This window comes from Plectrocnemia conspersa, unplaced genomic scaffold (genome assembly GCF_051122295.1).
Source record: "Plectrocnemia conspersa isolate PC_06_02 unplaced genomic scaffold, ASM5112229v1 ptg000009l, whole genome shotgun sequence".
NCBI lineage: Eukaryota > Metazoa > Arthropoda > Insecta > Trichoptera > Polycentropodidae > Plectrocnemia > Plectrocnemia conspersa.
The window spans coordinates 7,914,327-7,931,486 of NW_028277173.1; the positions used below are offsets into that span (position 1 = coordinate 7,914,327).

Below are 17,160 nucleotides of genomic sequence, written 5' to 3' on the forward strand. Positions count from 1 at the left end.
ATGTATTACAATGTGAAATTATATTTTCACTGGTATAAATATGATTTCACGGCGGCCCTGGAGACAAATTATAAATTTTCTAATATATACCTAATAAAAATATAATCTGATTATGCTAAATAAATATATTCTCAGGATAAATTCACTCATGAGCTACGTATTTATTCTAAGAATATATAAACCCACAGATAAAAATATGCAAAAATATTTTTTTGACGTACTCAATGCAAGAAAAATATAAATGAAAACTATACATTATCAATGAAAATTTTAAGCTTGTCACAGTTTAACTTCTACATACAAGAAGACATATTATTTACATTTACATACAAGTATTAAAACTACTGTGGCACCTTTTCATTAGAGGGAATTATTATATTCATCGTCTCATAATATATATTATTAATATTTTAAATCCATACCTGCTTCTCATATTTCTTGTGTGCGATACGAAAACTCGCGCGAAATCGATTGATAAATGGTTATAAAACACGTGTGACACAATCGTTGGATAACAATAATATGATTGTTTAACAAAAAAATGAAAATATATAATACTGTATCGACCGCGTTTCACTTTCACCGGCTCGGAAGCTCCGCGAATTTCACTCTCGTTGGAGCATGGCCACGCGACCGGCGTCAGATTTGCGAATAAGGTGGTGGGATAGCAAGGGTTGGTGCGGTAGGTAGGGAGAGACTGCAGACGGGATACTGGATCGAACCCACAGTCGGGATTCTGGACGCATGCGCCTAAGACTGAGGCCACGTGTTGGCCCTGATCCAAAGGGAATGCCCTCGAAGGGAGGGCTGAGTCATGCGAAGGGTTCGTCTGAAGCGCTTGGTCAGATTTCGGATAAAAAAAGGTTAGAATCTGTAATAAATCATCGTATTTTTGTCTTCGATCATAAATGTTTTTTTTTCATATTTTAAAAATCATATGAATTCAATTTATTTAATTTGAGTTGCCACTGGCAACTCAAATTAAATAGATTCTCGATGCTGAAAATTAAATTCAAAAACATTTCACTGGCAACTTGCCAGTGAAATATTTAATGTAAGTCATTCTTTAAAATATTATTACGAGTCACACGAACACATTGTAGTATTTAAAGTAGACGAACATTATTATTTGATTTATTTAAGGGCTAAAAAAATATTTGAATCAATATTTCAACGATATAATAGCTTTAGATATAGCTTTTGAGAGATGTATAATAGTATAATATTAATGTATTAATGTACTGTAGAGGATCTTATATAATTTCCCGTTAGAATATGAAAAATTAGAACACATAAGATATAAATCGCTATAGTTGTTCAAAAGCCTAAACAAATAACGTTTACCAAACGCAGCTTCTTTCAAATCATAAACAATAATTATTGTGGTTAAGATTTGTATATATTAACGGGTTTTGAAGCCGAAGGGGTGTGACTTTGCAGCTAAAATAAACACCGGAAAAATCTGGTTACAGTTTATTGTTAGTAAATTGTACAATTTATTAAATCAAAATAGTGTCGAGTAGTAAATATTTATTTTTTACGTATTGTCATCTGGATTATCTGCGTGTTTGTTGTTGTTGTTGTTTGTTCTCGGTCTCGGTCTGGTTGTCTACCGTCTCGAATCGCTTGATCGTCTGCTGATGTGACAAATTAATAGATCTTTTATAGTCTTGATTCAAGACGTCTCTATCAAATAGCATATGCTGATGTCGGTTGGCCAATCACATCGCTTGTATATTCGACTAACGAAATTTTCTTACGACTTAAATTAGTAAAACTGCAATATAAACACATTTCAAGGTAGTTAATGCAAAGGGTAGATTACAATAGCAGTTTTAACTGGATAAATGCATTGTCCATTACATTTTTTATGCACAAAATGGTAGTTTTTCTAATTATTACGAGCGGTGCTAATAGGGTGTTTGTTCAGTTACACAATTGTGTATCATATTTTAATTAGGCCTTTTGTCAAATGCGTTGTTACTTCCTTTTCATACGTTTTAAATTGTCATTTGAATGCCATAAGCGTTAACTGCGCAGCTGAGTGAACCTCCTACAATATATTTGAGATAATATTACTTTATGAAATATCACGGAATAAAAATCCCATACGTCATAATAAAATTTGTCAAAGGCATTTTCCTCTATCAGTGATTTTTAAAACAAAACAAATTTAGACCGCTCTTCTAATCTTTTTTCAACCCGTGCATTTTGGTGTAGAATTTTATTTCATAATTAGTGTGTTGATATCACGTCGAGCTGTCACCACTTTCATTGATTTGCCGAAAGATAAGCAATGCAGCATTTCCTGGGTTCAAATATTTTGTTCCTGTTTGGCGTAGCATATATGGTCTCTACATTTTTAATGTTTCACAAACTATTTTGTATTAGTCAAGCTATTTATCCTGTCCAAAAATAGATTATGCTATAAAGTAGAGAATCTTCTTAATACACAAAATACATCATTTTATTTCCTATTAAAAAATATATTATAATACAATATTTTTATTTTAAACTATTACTTATAAGATTTAGGAGCAAATATTTTGTGAATCCTTTAGTTTGGCAATATATCGCTACTAGGAGATAATTTCGATCGAACATCATTGATTATGGTTTTCTAGATGTTCCTAATCTCACGGATGAATATCGTGATTAATAATTAAAATTCTATATATTAGGTATCAAAAATCTAGAGTTCATAGAGAATAACATACCTGTATATAATACTCTGTTGTATGCTCATTTAACCCTTTTAGTGCCAAATGAAAATAGGCGGTGAATGCTAAGAATGCCAAGCATTTTTTGTCAAATATAGATGATTTTTATAAATATTTTTGTTTTTATATTTCTGAAAATTTAATTTTTTTTATGTACTACAAAATTAAATTCAGTTTTTTTAACAATTAATGGGTTGGACATTTGATTAAAAATGTAGTTTTTTTTAATACATACAAATATAGTAGTTTAATCTGTTGTTATTGTTTTAAGGTTAAGTCATATATAATCTTTAATCTGCAGTCTCATGTATTTGGTGAAATTATTGCATCGAATATTGATCAAATATTAATATAGGTTTGTCCTCTCGTTAGTGGCCTAAAGTACTTGGTCAGATTAAATATAAAATGACCAATGTAGATTAGAGATTAATCTGAGTTTTATCACTCAATTATTAAGTTGGGGTAGAGTTCCGGGAAAAGTCACGTTTTTGAGAGGGTGCAATGCGAGGGATGTTTGTTTAATTGTGTTTGAACAATAAATTTAATTAAGGTGTGAAATTATGTTTGATAGTACAATAACTTATACACAAATATTATATATTATATTACTAAAAAATATATATTATCAATAAAGAGAGTATAAAAATGTAATGCATTATATATATAGCAATGTAGACAGATTTGAAGAACTACACTTCAGCTTTGAAGTGGTGTGTGGATTTAACGACATTTACAAGCAGTGTGCATAAATCTAACATCCACTTATGTTGTTGAATAAGCATATGGAAATAGATCACCTGAAAGTCAAGATCACCATATGTTATGTAGGTCCATTTGACAACTTTTACTAATGGTTTGAATATTTATCTCACATGTTTTTTTTTTTAAGTTCAGAAGCTCTTTAAAATATGTCAAAAGTTAATTTGGCATATTGTATCTAACAATATCGTTAATCTCTCTTCTAGTATATAGTTCATACTATCCTTGACAAGTTTCAGGAACACATCAAGAGACGTATGTGCATGTGCATGCATAATATGCAAGTCTAAGAGATTCAATCGCTGATCTGAATCTTGCCGATTTACAGACACAATAATTATCGCGACCATTAATCACAGTCCTCATGTCAAGGTCTCGAATCCGTGATCTTTGATGCAATGTTTTGTAACAAAAACAGTTTACATAACACGTGGGAAGGTGATGCACGTGCTTGCCGATGTGAGTCACACAATAATTTGAATAATAGTACTTGGCCCACGCCGTTCGTAATCAACAATCATAATCGCTCGCTAATTACGCCCGATGTTTGCGAAAAAATTAAAAAGTATTCCAGAAGACACTCCATGGTGTTGGAAAAGCTTATGGTAGACTTAGGTAGTGTAGTAATGCAGATTACAGCGATGTACTGCACGCGTTATAAAATTATTACTTAATGCGCGCATTGGGTGCCAAAAAGAAAGCATCCACGATACTTTTATGACGTTTGAGTAAAGAAAGTCATACCTAAGTTTACTCAACCATTGTAAATATGTTTAAAGATAGTGGGGATTTTGAAGGTATTATTATTTATATATAATATATATCGTAATGTATATTTTATTTTAGATAAAGCTTCATTGTTGAAGACATAAAGTCATGATACAATTTGTCACTGAATTCGTGCGATTCATGCTTTAGTTAATTAGATATTTTATAATGCTGTTATAGGACACTATAACAGTGTATATTTAAGAACCAAACATTACATAATTGGTCATTAAATATTTATGTTTTTATTTATTTATTGCTGAATGTATTCGTTCATTACTCAATATTAATATTTTCCCCTTCAAAGTTGTTCCTCTTAGATACGATTCACTTATGTCAGGTATTCTTTCAAACCGACTTTCAAAAAGCTTTTGACAAAGTTTGTCATGAACTACTTCTTTGCTAGTTAAGCGTCTTTGGTTTATTGAACGATCTTGTTTGCTTTTTTTCGAGTTATTTAAGTCACCGCCGTCAGTATGTGACCTACTATACTATCGTAATCGTCACTCCGATATTTCTCCGAATTTCACTTATTTTGGAGTACCACAGAGATTTAATCTGGATCCTCTGCTCTTTTTACTCTTCATAAAAAACATAGATGATGAGCTGAAAGTGTCGCGTTGTCACATTTTCCAGAAGCAAAATTATCTTACAATTAAGGCAGATGTGTTTTAAGCAAAAAATACTTGGTGGATGTCTTGGGAATAATGAGATTTTGTACACATTGCCAAAGTTTACCATAAGGCGTCGAGGATTCTCGGCTTTGTTATACGGAGCGCTTGTCGCTCGAACAATTTATTGACGATTTGCATTCTGTACGATACCCTAGTTAGTAGCGCCTTAGAATATGAATACATTACTTAAGTACTTCTTGTATCTTAGTCCTTTGAGCCGTATCGCCGTACATATTAAATATTTATATATAAATATAACTATAGAAATAATAAATAAGAAACATTATATTTATATAATATTTTTTAAATATTATATGAATGCTTTCTATATAAAATAATTACAATAAATTAAAGTGGAGTACCTTTAAAAATACAAAAAAAATTTAAAAGAATTATTAAAAATATTCCAGAAAGTAAAAATGTTTGCCATAATGCGTCGAGGATTCTCGGTTTCGCTATACGAAGCGCATGTCGCTTGAACAATTTATTGGCGATTCGCATTCTGTACGATACCGTAGTTCGTAACGTCCTAGAATATGTATATATTACTTAGGTGCTTATTGTTATTAAAGAGAATTAAAATTAAAATTTTCAGATACCTCTACAAGTTGAAACCGTACCCTAGCCCTTCAAGCGGTATGGCCGTACATGTACGGTGGTCGATCTTTGACTGTTTTGAGGTACCTAGTTAGATGTATTTACATATATAGCTGAAGAAATAATAAATAAAAAACATTATATTTACACAATATTTTTTTATATTTGATTTAATGTGAAAATAAATTAAAGAGTAGGGAATAAATCAACATAACAAAAATATTTTATATTAATTATATAAAATAATATTGAGAGCTTCTGAATGGACATAAAAAATCCACAAAACCTAAAAAAATAATATATAAGAAATTATTTAAAAGAAAAATGGTAAAATAAATTATTAAAACATACTAATACAAAAAAGTATTAAAATAAGTCATAGCTAAATATTTTCTATGTTTACAAAACGTTGTTATTTTATTATCTTTTTAATATACAGCAACAGAAAAAATGTTTTTTTATGCAAAAAAGTCAGTACGTTATTGTAGTGAATAACCAAAAAATTGTTTTACTAAAATTCTAATTATTTTCGTTATATTGTCTCACAAAAACGGCATAAAAGAATTCATAATGGAATAAACCAATAAAAAAAATATATTACAATAAAAGTAAATACTACGGAAAACATTGACATTCAGTCAAACTTGACGTACTTTTTTATATTAGCACTTTATGTCGCTTCGATTAAACCGATCTCTTTTTTATATCATTTCCATGCACTTGTTATGACGTGTTTAAGTAATTATATTTATTTATAGGTAAGATGCCTAATGATTAAATAAATTGGACCGCTGTGATTCAATAAGAAAAATGTTTTTATCCGGTAAAGATTAAAAATACATGATTGTAAAACTCAGCTATAATTTGATTTAGAACGTATTATGCATCATAGTTTATCGTAATCAATTATATAAATGAAATTAAAATTGATTTATGAATACTTAGCCATTGCGCATTAAACTTATATATCATAAAACGAGATCATTTAGAGAAAGACTAATAATTGATTAAATAAATTGGGTTATTCCACAAAAATCAAAATATTGTAGTATTGTTAATTTTATATTAGTTTAAATGCTCAAGAATAAACTTTTCGATTATGAAACCATATCATTAATCGCTTAACCACTACCGACCGCAAAGTTGAATGTCTTCATATTGAATTAATCTTACATTCGTTAATAAATTACAATGAATAAACACATTATCTCTAATCCATGGCTCAATTACAAATATATATATCTAAACAAATACATAAACATTCGATTAGATTATAATATTAGCGTAACTTTAGAAAGTATATAACGACGCGTATTATTATAAGACTAATTTGCAATTATTTCATACTTCATGATTACTATTATTGTATCGAAATCATTGTTCGATCTGTTATTTAAGTATCGATTCGCAAATCGATTAACGATTCTGCGATCATTATTGGAATTTTTGGTCTTAAAACTATGTGCGATAACCTGTGTTTATGGTGGAAGAAATTTTAAACCGTGTTTTCTTGTAAATCTGAGCGTGGAATCTGTAATGCTACCGAATTTAAGTTTACGTTGTTATTATTACTATAGAGCGATTGCTCAATGCTAAAAGTTTGGATCGAGAATCAGGTTACAATAACGGGATGAGTTAGTAGTTGAAGACGTTGGAAAAAAGTCACAATATACCAATTATTTACATCTAGGACCTTTTTGAAGAATTAAATTTTGTGATTAGTTTATATAAATCAGGGGATTTAGATCTAATTCAAAAATATCACACATGTGCTGTATAGAGTTGATATAAAATATATCCATTTTATATATGTAGTATACAAAGAGAAAAACCCGAATTTATAAAAGCAAACACGATTTACTAGTGAAAAAAATATTTAATTTCGACTTTTTTGAAGATATCTAGAAGCTATATATACATATATATATTAGTTCCTCAAGTATAAAAACTCATTTTAAGTACGATACAATACCTCTACTGGAGTACTGCAAGGATCCAACTTGGTTCCCTGCATTTATTGATCGGACTGATTTAGTTTTTCGGCCAGCTGACTGTAGCCAGGACTTCATCATCTATTTTTACTGATCCCCCACATCCAGGACTATTCTTAATTATGTTTTAATATATTATGAATCATCTACCACTTCACAAATATTTTTAATGGCCATAGTTGATAATTTATTTTTCAATAAAATGCAATGTTGTGTAATTTTTTATCTTCTATGGGGTCTATTTATATAATTTTTTCATTTAGATTTATTATAGCCAAAACACTGGCGTAATGGGCATACTTTTCTCTTAGCGTCTGGCGGGCTTGCACGCCGGTGCGGGCCCTGCGCCCCATTCATTCAATATATAAATAGCATGTAACTGTAATACTTTTCAATAAATACTACTGCAGTGGCGCAATCTGTGTCTAATTGCCACCCGTCGCCAAAACTTAGTAAAAATTCTGCCGTCATAAATTACAGGGCCTAATTATTTTAATATGTGGAGTGTTTCCAAAGCAAGACTGGTCCTTAAAATTTAAAATAAAAAAAACGATATTGATTTTGGTATTACATAATATGATATAAAACATATCTTTGTTAACCCATAATAAATAATAACTCAAGCTCATTCGTTTTATATTCAACATTTCATAATCTGGTTTACGTTGTCTTTAAAAAAACAACAATATTATTTACGATCAATGTATTGGTGATTAGAATCAGTATTGTTAAAATTGGATTTAATGAATAAACTCAAATATTAAATAGTAAAAAACTAGCTGTAATTTAATATTGATGTTTAACAATATCCGTTAATTTTGCAACGGATACAATTTTAGTCAATAATATATATAACAATTTAATGTGTAATTCAATTCAGACACAAGGATAAGTAAAGATCATAGATTAACTCATTTCTTTTTACCGAACAAATGTAATCGAATTTCAGATTATCGATACAAGTCACACTTAATCAAAAATCATTACAACTATTAAAAAATAGGTATATAGAACGCTGCTCTGAATTATCTCATAATTATAAATAATAGATTAGATTGTACTAATTATAGTATAATAAGCTTAACGTTAAGTTTCCAAGAACGTTTATTTCAATTAGGTCTAAAAAATACTCTTATCGCGTGTTTGATCATAGTTTAAAAGTAATGCTTAATCTACTTGTATACATAATATGTATTATCACTTATTACATAAAAAACAATACCTTAAAAACAGCTTATCAAAACGTTAGTATAGGTTTCATATAACATTATAGATCATCCCCTATCGAATATCGAGTTATACTATGAGTATATTAATTCAGAAGGCAATAATACAAAACAACGAATGCAGCAATAATTATGAGTATCCTCAATACTTACACCCACATTTTGTTTTACGACAATTGTCACTGCTATATGACGCATGGCAAGATTCAATGAGGTCAATTCAGAGTTCAACGATATAAATTTATTTATTTTAAAGAAGAATTATATTAAAAATATATGAAACTCATCTTAGAAAGTAAATATCACTCTTAGTCAAAATATGTTTACGTTGAGCTTTGAACGAAAAGCTTTCAAAAGAGTTTGAGAGAAAACCATTGAGGTATTCAAGGGTTGAAAAGATTTGTTCAAACACAGCTTTAGTGAGCGTTAAAATGAAAATTCTTGACATATATTATATAAATACATAAAATAATATATAATATATTAAAATGAGATGCTTTATTGCTATGAAACAATTTTAATTACAATTATTAAATCAATAATGCATATACATAGCATATAAATCATCTTTAAAAGGAGCGATATCAATTGTATGATTATATGGCATCATAATTATTTTTAATTGTTTATAATTTCATATTATATATGTATAAATATATATATTTATAACATAGTTCTATTATATTATATATGCTATATATTCTTTAGAATAAACTAGAGACGGAAGTACTAATACCGTAATACCGGTATTAGGGCAAAAATCGACCTTCGGTAATACCGGTATTACAAAATTAAATACTGGTAGTACCAAAAAAATATAATTTTTTTCTCAAATCCATACATTTGATTTGCTGATAACGATAAACGACGATTCCCAAATTACTTAAAAGCAGAAACCGAGACTAAAATAATCTAAGTAGTGTTATCGGTATTTACGTAATTATAATATTTACATAACCATTTCTAGGTTATATCATAAGAGATATCTTTCAAAAATAAATATTTTTGAGATATTTTCAAATAAATATTAAATATGCAATAATATAAATAAATCAAATCTCAACCGCGCAAATGCTTTTAGAAAAAATATAAAAAATTACAATTGTTTTTAAAAAAAATTTTGTACACAGTCATCTTATTCATTTTTATTAGTACTCGTAGATAACACAACAAAGAATCAGCATATAAAATATTTTTAGAAGTACCTGAATGTAAGGAATATTGTTTAAATAGTTCTTATTGTTTGAAACACGATATATTCATAATTAGTCAGCCGGATAATTATTCATAAATGTTTGCAACTTAAGTCGAAATTTTACATGCTTGTTTATTATATTATTTCCAAAAAAAAAAACATGAAGACAACAATATTTACTACATCTTAAAATGTTCTGACTCTTAAATCCTTAGATTTTTCTCAAAATTCGCAAGCATGTATTAACGTCAACAATATTTAACAGCATAAACTCAGCAATAAAGCATAGTTTGACTTTGTATAACACAATAAAGGATCAGCATATAAAGTATTTTTAGAGGTACCTGAATGTAAGGAAGATTGCTTAAAAGCTTCTTATTGTTTGAAACACGAAATATGCATAAACATAGAAAATCATAATTGGTCATAAATGTCGACAACTTAAGTCGAAATCTGACATGCTCTTTATTGAATTTCAAAAAAAAATATGTTGACGACGATATTCAAAAAAAATGTTCCGAATCTTGAAACCTTGTATTTTATCGCAAAATTCGCAAGCATGTAACAACATTTAAAAATATATATTATTACCGAATAAACTTAGCAATAAGCCATTTAGTTCGACTTTGAATAAATGGATATTATTTTTTCGGTCTTTTTTATTACTAATTAATAATAATAAAAAAATAATGTTAATACCGGCAATACCGGTATTGACTGTTTTTCTCTCGGTAATACCGGTATTAATAAAATCCCAGATATAAATGTGTTAATAAAAATTAATGTGAATATATGATAAAATATTATTTATAGATTACGCGCAATTAACACAATTGTGTCATTAGTTAACAAAAAAATAATTGATAATTGTATTTTTTAACTTATATTTTTCTAAATATAGTATAAAAACAATCAATGCAACCTTCTGAATTTATAATTATTTTTGATTTTCATTACTATTTTTTATGCTTAATCTATTTAGTATGAGAAAGTTTGATTATTGTTTCGATATCAATTCTAGATATTTATTATTGGTACAACATTTTTATAAATTAATCTGTGTTACTCAGATTAAAAAAATATAATCCAATAAAAGTATATATATTATGTGACTATCGATACATTATTAAATAGATTACAAAAAAAATATTTTGGTAAAATAGTATAAACTATCATCCCTCCATCTAAACTGAATTATATATTATATTTAATTCTTCTGCTTTACTTCATACACCTGAAGTTTCTCAACATAAAAATGCAGAGAATTACTATTTACGTATATTTTAACTAGTATTTATAAATATACATATACACAATAAATTAGCAAAGAAATTGTCACTCACCTCGCGTTGCAAATCCAAATTTTTCAGCACTGTTTCACAGGTGCAAAACAATGTTTTTTCACGTTTTTCAGACACGACACTTTGACTATTGATTTAGAGTTTAGTTTGAAAAATGTTCGACGCGATTCGTCACGTGTTTTAAGTGACAGTCGTTTGTTATTGTTGCGATTCGTAGCACTAGGAGAGAAACACTCAGTACGGGCGTCGTGCCGCCGCAAGACGACATTATCAAATGGTAACGCACCACGAAATCGAATCGCTAGTACCATACCAGACGCAGTAACGCGAGTGTTCAAACTGTGGCGCGCGGTTAAACTTGTCTAGTAGACAACCGAAACAATTACTTTCATAATATAATTTATTGCTGATTGCTAGATGTATAACTAATGGATAAGAGCTCTGAAGGAAATATTTTTTACTAAGCATCTGCAGATTCAAAAGTCAACTAAAACATACAAAAATAATTTACTTCAAAAAAATATGTTTTATTCAGACATATTACGAGTCAGAAGCATAAGCGCAAGTCCCACAAAAAAATTTACTACAAATACGTTGATGTTTATAAAAACGTCTACCCATTAGTCGCGACAAAATTTAAAACAAAATGGGGAGTCATACATATAAATAGTTTGCGCAATACTGGATTAGTTTATACGTAAATGTCATTGTAGAAGTAATACGTAGCACTGCGTAGAAACTGAATAAAAATATTTTTATAAAACAAAGCCTCACTTGACTTAAAATTTATGGTAGTTGTCTTTTCTTGAGATTTTCTTCCTTTGAGTTTCTCATATAATACAAACTTTAAGCTTTTAATCCTTTGGGGGTGTGTGACTTTTCAGCTAGTAAGACGCATCTGGAAATTAGTGTGAATTTTATTAGATTATATTACATATTACGACAGACTATGGTGGACGAGATGTTTACTACGAACAGTGGTGGAGAAGCTGGCGCAGGGATGTTGTCGATGGAAGATGATTAAAGGTATTGTAGGTAGCGTGACAGCGACAGTAAAGCGAAGGTTGATCCTCTTTCCTACGGTGCTTGTATGGTGGAGTCTCTCTTAGGATGTGAGCGAGCGGGCGAGCGTCTGCTAGTCTCTTCGAGTGTCTGCCAGTCTGTCAGATGACTGCTTTTGACTGCCCTCTCCTACGAAATAAGTATACGCATTTAGAAAGTGACATTTGCTTGATGAATATCTCCGATGTTAATTTGTGTATGTGTAACGGGAATATTGTGGCCTTACGGTGCTATTTGTCTTCCCGTGATATATTGTTACTCGTGAACGTTTCGGAACAAAGAAATATTCATTCAATGCACCGGAGAATCCTTGCATGTTATTTATGGGGTCGTAACAAGAGCCTTTGTTTGATCGCGCTGTTATCTAGTTTATCCTTATTTTTGGTCACAGTGATTAGGTCCCCTACAAACGAGAGCCTGTGTGGTCCTTACAAAACTAAGCTAATAATCAACACAAATTTTAAGTGAAATCTAGTAATGCAGATGTACTGCTTTTATTCTAAAAAAGTCAACTTTCTCCTATATTACTATGCCTAAAAATAGTGTTTCATAAAAATCATTATTTATGTAAAGCAGTCTTTTAAGTAAAATGTTTTAGAAGTGTGTAATAAAATGCATAAACTACTGAGTTAAGCATTTTATTACACACTAAAAAAATCAATATAATACATTATTTTATTTTAAATACAAACAATTAATCATACAAAATTGGCTTTTCGTTATACTTTACTAATTTATTTTAATAATGTTGGGCGTATTAAGTTGCCCCCGGATGAAGCTGGGTGGCATAGATATTTATATATAATTATAATTCAGCAGGTGTAACAGTTAAATAAGAACAGGGCCCCAAATTGGGGGAACAAGAACAATCCCTATGACATATTTTGAAGTTAGTTTTTTGCTTCACAAATGAATTAAGAAGCATTATATAAATGTTCTAGCTGCTTATAAAATTAAAAAAAAAACTAGTCTTGGCCTAAAAATTTTTTTAAAAAAGTAAATTTTTAATTTCTCGTTGCGCGGCTCAATGCCTGCTATTTTATTTTATAACAGTAAAGAAAGTGTTCTACATATACTTTTCATAAATTTATTCACTTGAGATAATAAATGATTTTAAAATATGTATGTGTCTGTGATATTTATATTAAAATTCTTTATGTTAAATAATATGTTATACCTACAAGCGTTTACTTAAAAAAACTAGTTGTTGCTCGACGAGAATGGAATATAGACGCGTTTAATTAAAAGAAGCACTATTAACCTGATCCAATTTCGACATTTCTTATATCAAGGTCGTTTAAATAAGAGCAAAATTAAAATGTATTGCTTTGGATAAACATATTTGGTCATAAATATTTATTTTAATTTTATTCATATATGAAACGTAACGTATTAATAATTGCAATATCATTCTACAGTTTGACAACCGGTGCTAAAGTAAAAGCGCAAGGGGGAAATGGTGGTGCGCCATTGGCAGTGTACAGTGCACTCTTTCCCTGCGATGTTTTGCATTTATTATCACTGAAATTGTTCCAATATCGATGGGATGCTGCGAATTTTATTAGAAAAGTTTTCATATAAAATTGCCAAAATATATTTTTAATACAATAAACTTTCCCTATTTTTATAGTAAAACTTCTTTTATATGTATCGATACCATATAAACTAAAACTTTGACTAAAAGGTCCACAGCATAGAATAAAATTTGGTCCACAGCGTAAGAAGAAAATTTAAAACCAATCTCATGTAAAACATATATATATTTTTATTTTCGCTCTCGAAGGAACATATTTAGCGTAAATAATCAAAATAGAAAGCATACTCTTTTTTGAGTGTTTCGTATTATTATCATTAAATAGCATTCTAAAATATACGTTATACACAAAGATAATATAATTATCTTATGTTTTGTATTTATTTGCAGATATATTGTATCCTCGCAAATAAAATTGTGAAGGATTAGGATTATCTAACTTAAGAGGCATGATGAAAAATAATGACACTAGAATTTACCTTTTGATATCACTGTCTGTGATGCACATTTTCTATATTAATATCGCCAGTATGATTTTTTTCTAACCATCGCTTTACAGTGCTCTGACTAACAGTACCCTCGCCAAATCCCAAATTGATATTTCGCATTTCCTGCGCTCTTTGTGTTTTAGTTTAAGCTCGTACAAAAAAATCTAACTGCAAATAATATAAAAAATATAGAACACAACATATATATTTACTAGAAGCACGTCGTTGATAATCAAATTTATATTAATCAAACTAACACACTTCTGCATGTAAATATTGTAAAGAAACATAAAAATATATTAAAATTAAAACTTATTTACAGTTCGAGTCTCTCAGGCTGTCTTTGTATTTATAACTCCGTGCCATACATTTGGTTTATGACTCATAATAATTGTTGTCCCGTCCATGGGGGTCTATTGAGCTCACCCCTCGCTAAATCTCTCGCATGAACAAAAGGATTATTTATATGTGAACTGGAGCACGCACTTCATTGATTTACTACCACACCATAATCATAAGATTATACACTATTATGCATAATATAATGGCTGGCACACCCTGTTCGAAAAAAGTGTTTCAAGATAAACCAAAATAATATAGTGGGCTTTTAGCTATACTTGTTGATTAAAATGCACCCGGTTGCATGCTGCTAAGTGAACTTAACTATTATTTATGGTGAAGTTCCGAGGTCAATTACTTAACGAAGGGCGCGGCTGGTTATACCCTCATAAAGCGATATGGTGGTTAAATTGTAAAATGTATACTAAGTACACACTGTTAGGTTATATAGGACCACTTTTAAAAATAAACTCAGGTCTAGACAGAATAGTTATTGCTTGTGTTCAATACTCCTAAAATATTTTACTATTCCAAAGAATTTATAGATCTTATAATTTATGATATTTATCTTGCAAAATATATACACACAATATACTCGAAAATTTTGAATATATAAGACAAATTTACTATGTAAATAACATGGCAGAACCTAATCATCTATGTTTTATATATAATATATATATCCTGACAAATAAAAACAATTTAACAAAAAACGTCTTAGAAATTTCATGGTTATGTTTTTATATTATGTAGTACGAATTATATCGGAAATAATCCATCATTTATGATATTTATTAAATGTCGTCATTTCGAAATTGTAAAACTAAAAATAAAAGTAACTGTTTCAATAACTATATCATGTTCATAAATCGAGCATGCAAAAATATTGTGAAAACATTCATCCATCCATTATTAATAGAAGACATGTGAGAAACTCAAGGCAAAGCTCAAATATGACCTGAAATTAGAAACACAACACCCATCAGATTTCGATATATTAAAAAAAACAGGCATCAACTAATTGCGCCTCAATATCGAATCGTCTCATTATGAAACTGATACTTCCATATAGGTGAGTATTGATCAATGCATTGCGACGTTTCATTAAAGGGTGGGTGGATCGTCGATGATTTATGTTCCGATTAACTTGTGGAAGCCTTGAGAACACATCCAGCGTGACACCATAGCGATTATTCATAGCGATACTTTGTGCATCGAGGTGAATCTTTTCGATCAATCTGAAAAAAAAAACATAAGCTTAGATAGTGTTTTTAGAGCTAGCTTTAACTGCGTCTGAAGAAAAGATTAGGTTGAACTCTGGATTCCAGACGCAGTAGCTGGACCATGGTTGACGTGAAACGATAAGCGGCTCCTTTCTCAATCAAATGTTACCATAGCTCTTGTGTCCCAAATAGGGGATATCAATGGGAGTTATTGATGAAGTGCTGACGAAACCAAATTCTGAATAGAAGTATAGGCGCATGTATTTGCTTATATACGCTTGGTCTGCCTCGGAGAGGTTTCTCGCTCACCCACTTTCGCCACGACGGTCGGTCACGAAGTTTTTGTGATGTTATTGTATTTGTTAACTGTTTGAGTTTTAACCGTTAGATATTTGGCAACCTCGCTTTTGTCATTTTGCATTATACCTGGTTGTCAATGTATTTTTTGTAAGTGTGTAAAGGCACTGAACGACTATTAGGAAATACTTTTAGCACTTGCTGGCCTAACAATGGCACTTGGCGTGCCGTAAAGACTAATGGCATTATTGTTACATATGCGACAAGCTTTATTCTCACGGTCAGTACAGCAATTACAATCAGTTTTGTAGCTGCCAATGTTCGGCAAAGGCTTAGTCGACGTCAAAGTGAATAATTAAAAATAGAATTTGATTTCTAAGTGAATAATAAAAAATAGTAAAAATAGTTTAAATAGATCAAGCTATTTATTTTTTGCAAAAAGCTGTGTTGATTCAAAGAATAAAACGTTTGCAACCCAAAATGTCATGTTTTTTTAATAACACATTTTTATAAATAAAAATACAATTCACTGCTGGGGCTCGAACCTGCAACCTCATGGTTACTAGTCTAAGACTTTACGGACTGCGCTATTCCGACCTTAACCTAAACCTCACCCTTACATACTTATGTAAAAAAATTCGTAAACCAAAGTCAACAATGTCAAAGATATTTGGAAACTCCCAATTTAGATATACATTACTCAATTCGCACTATATCCTGAACCTGGTCGTCAAAGAAATGTTTGCAGCACATTCTTTAGGCATTAGTTTCTAGTTTCAGCACTGTATCATGCAAATCACTAGTCGGCACGGACATCACCGAAAATTGATCGTCTCAGTTCGATAATGCAAAAATCGAAAGTCTTTCGTGTATTATGGCCACCGGTCGAGCAGAAATATTATGGGTATTTAATTATGAACGCGCATGAAAATAATAGCTTTTGTGTCGATTTTCAATATAATATAAAAACCTCGGTTGCCATTCAT

General features: G+C 30.0%; 1 protein-coding gene across 2 annotated transcripts in view; it reads right to left on the reverse strand.

The window, feature by feature from the left end:
- Positions 1-11,518, reverse strand: part of LOC148231791 (uncharacterized) — a 76,182-nt gene extending 64,664 nt beyond the window's left edge. Inside the window, exon 1 of one of the 2 annotated variants that reach the window (XM_088192097.1) lies at positions 11,274-11,518. The gene's annotated coding sequence lies outside the window, so the exon portion shown is untranslated. Of the gene's footprint in view, positions 1-422; positions 621-11,273 lie in introns of those variants that run through there. The other variant, XM_088192106.1, reaches the window with a different exon arrangement.
- Positions 11,519-17,160: the final 5,642 nt, after the last annotated feature.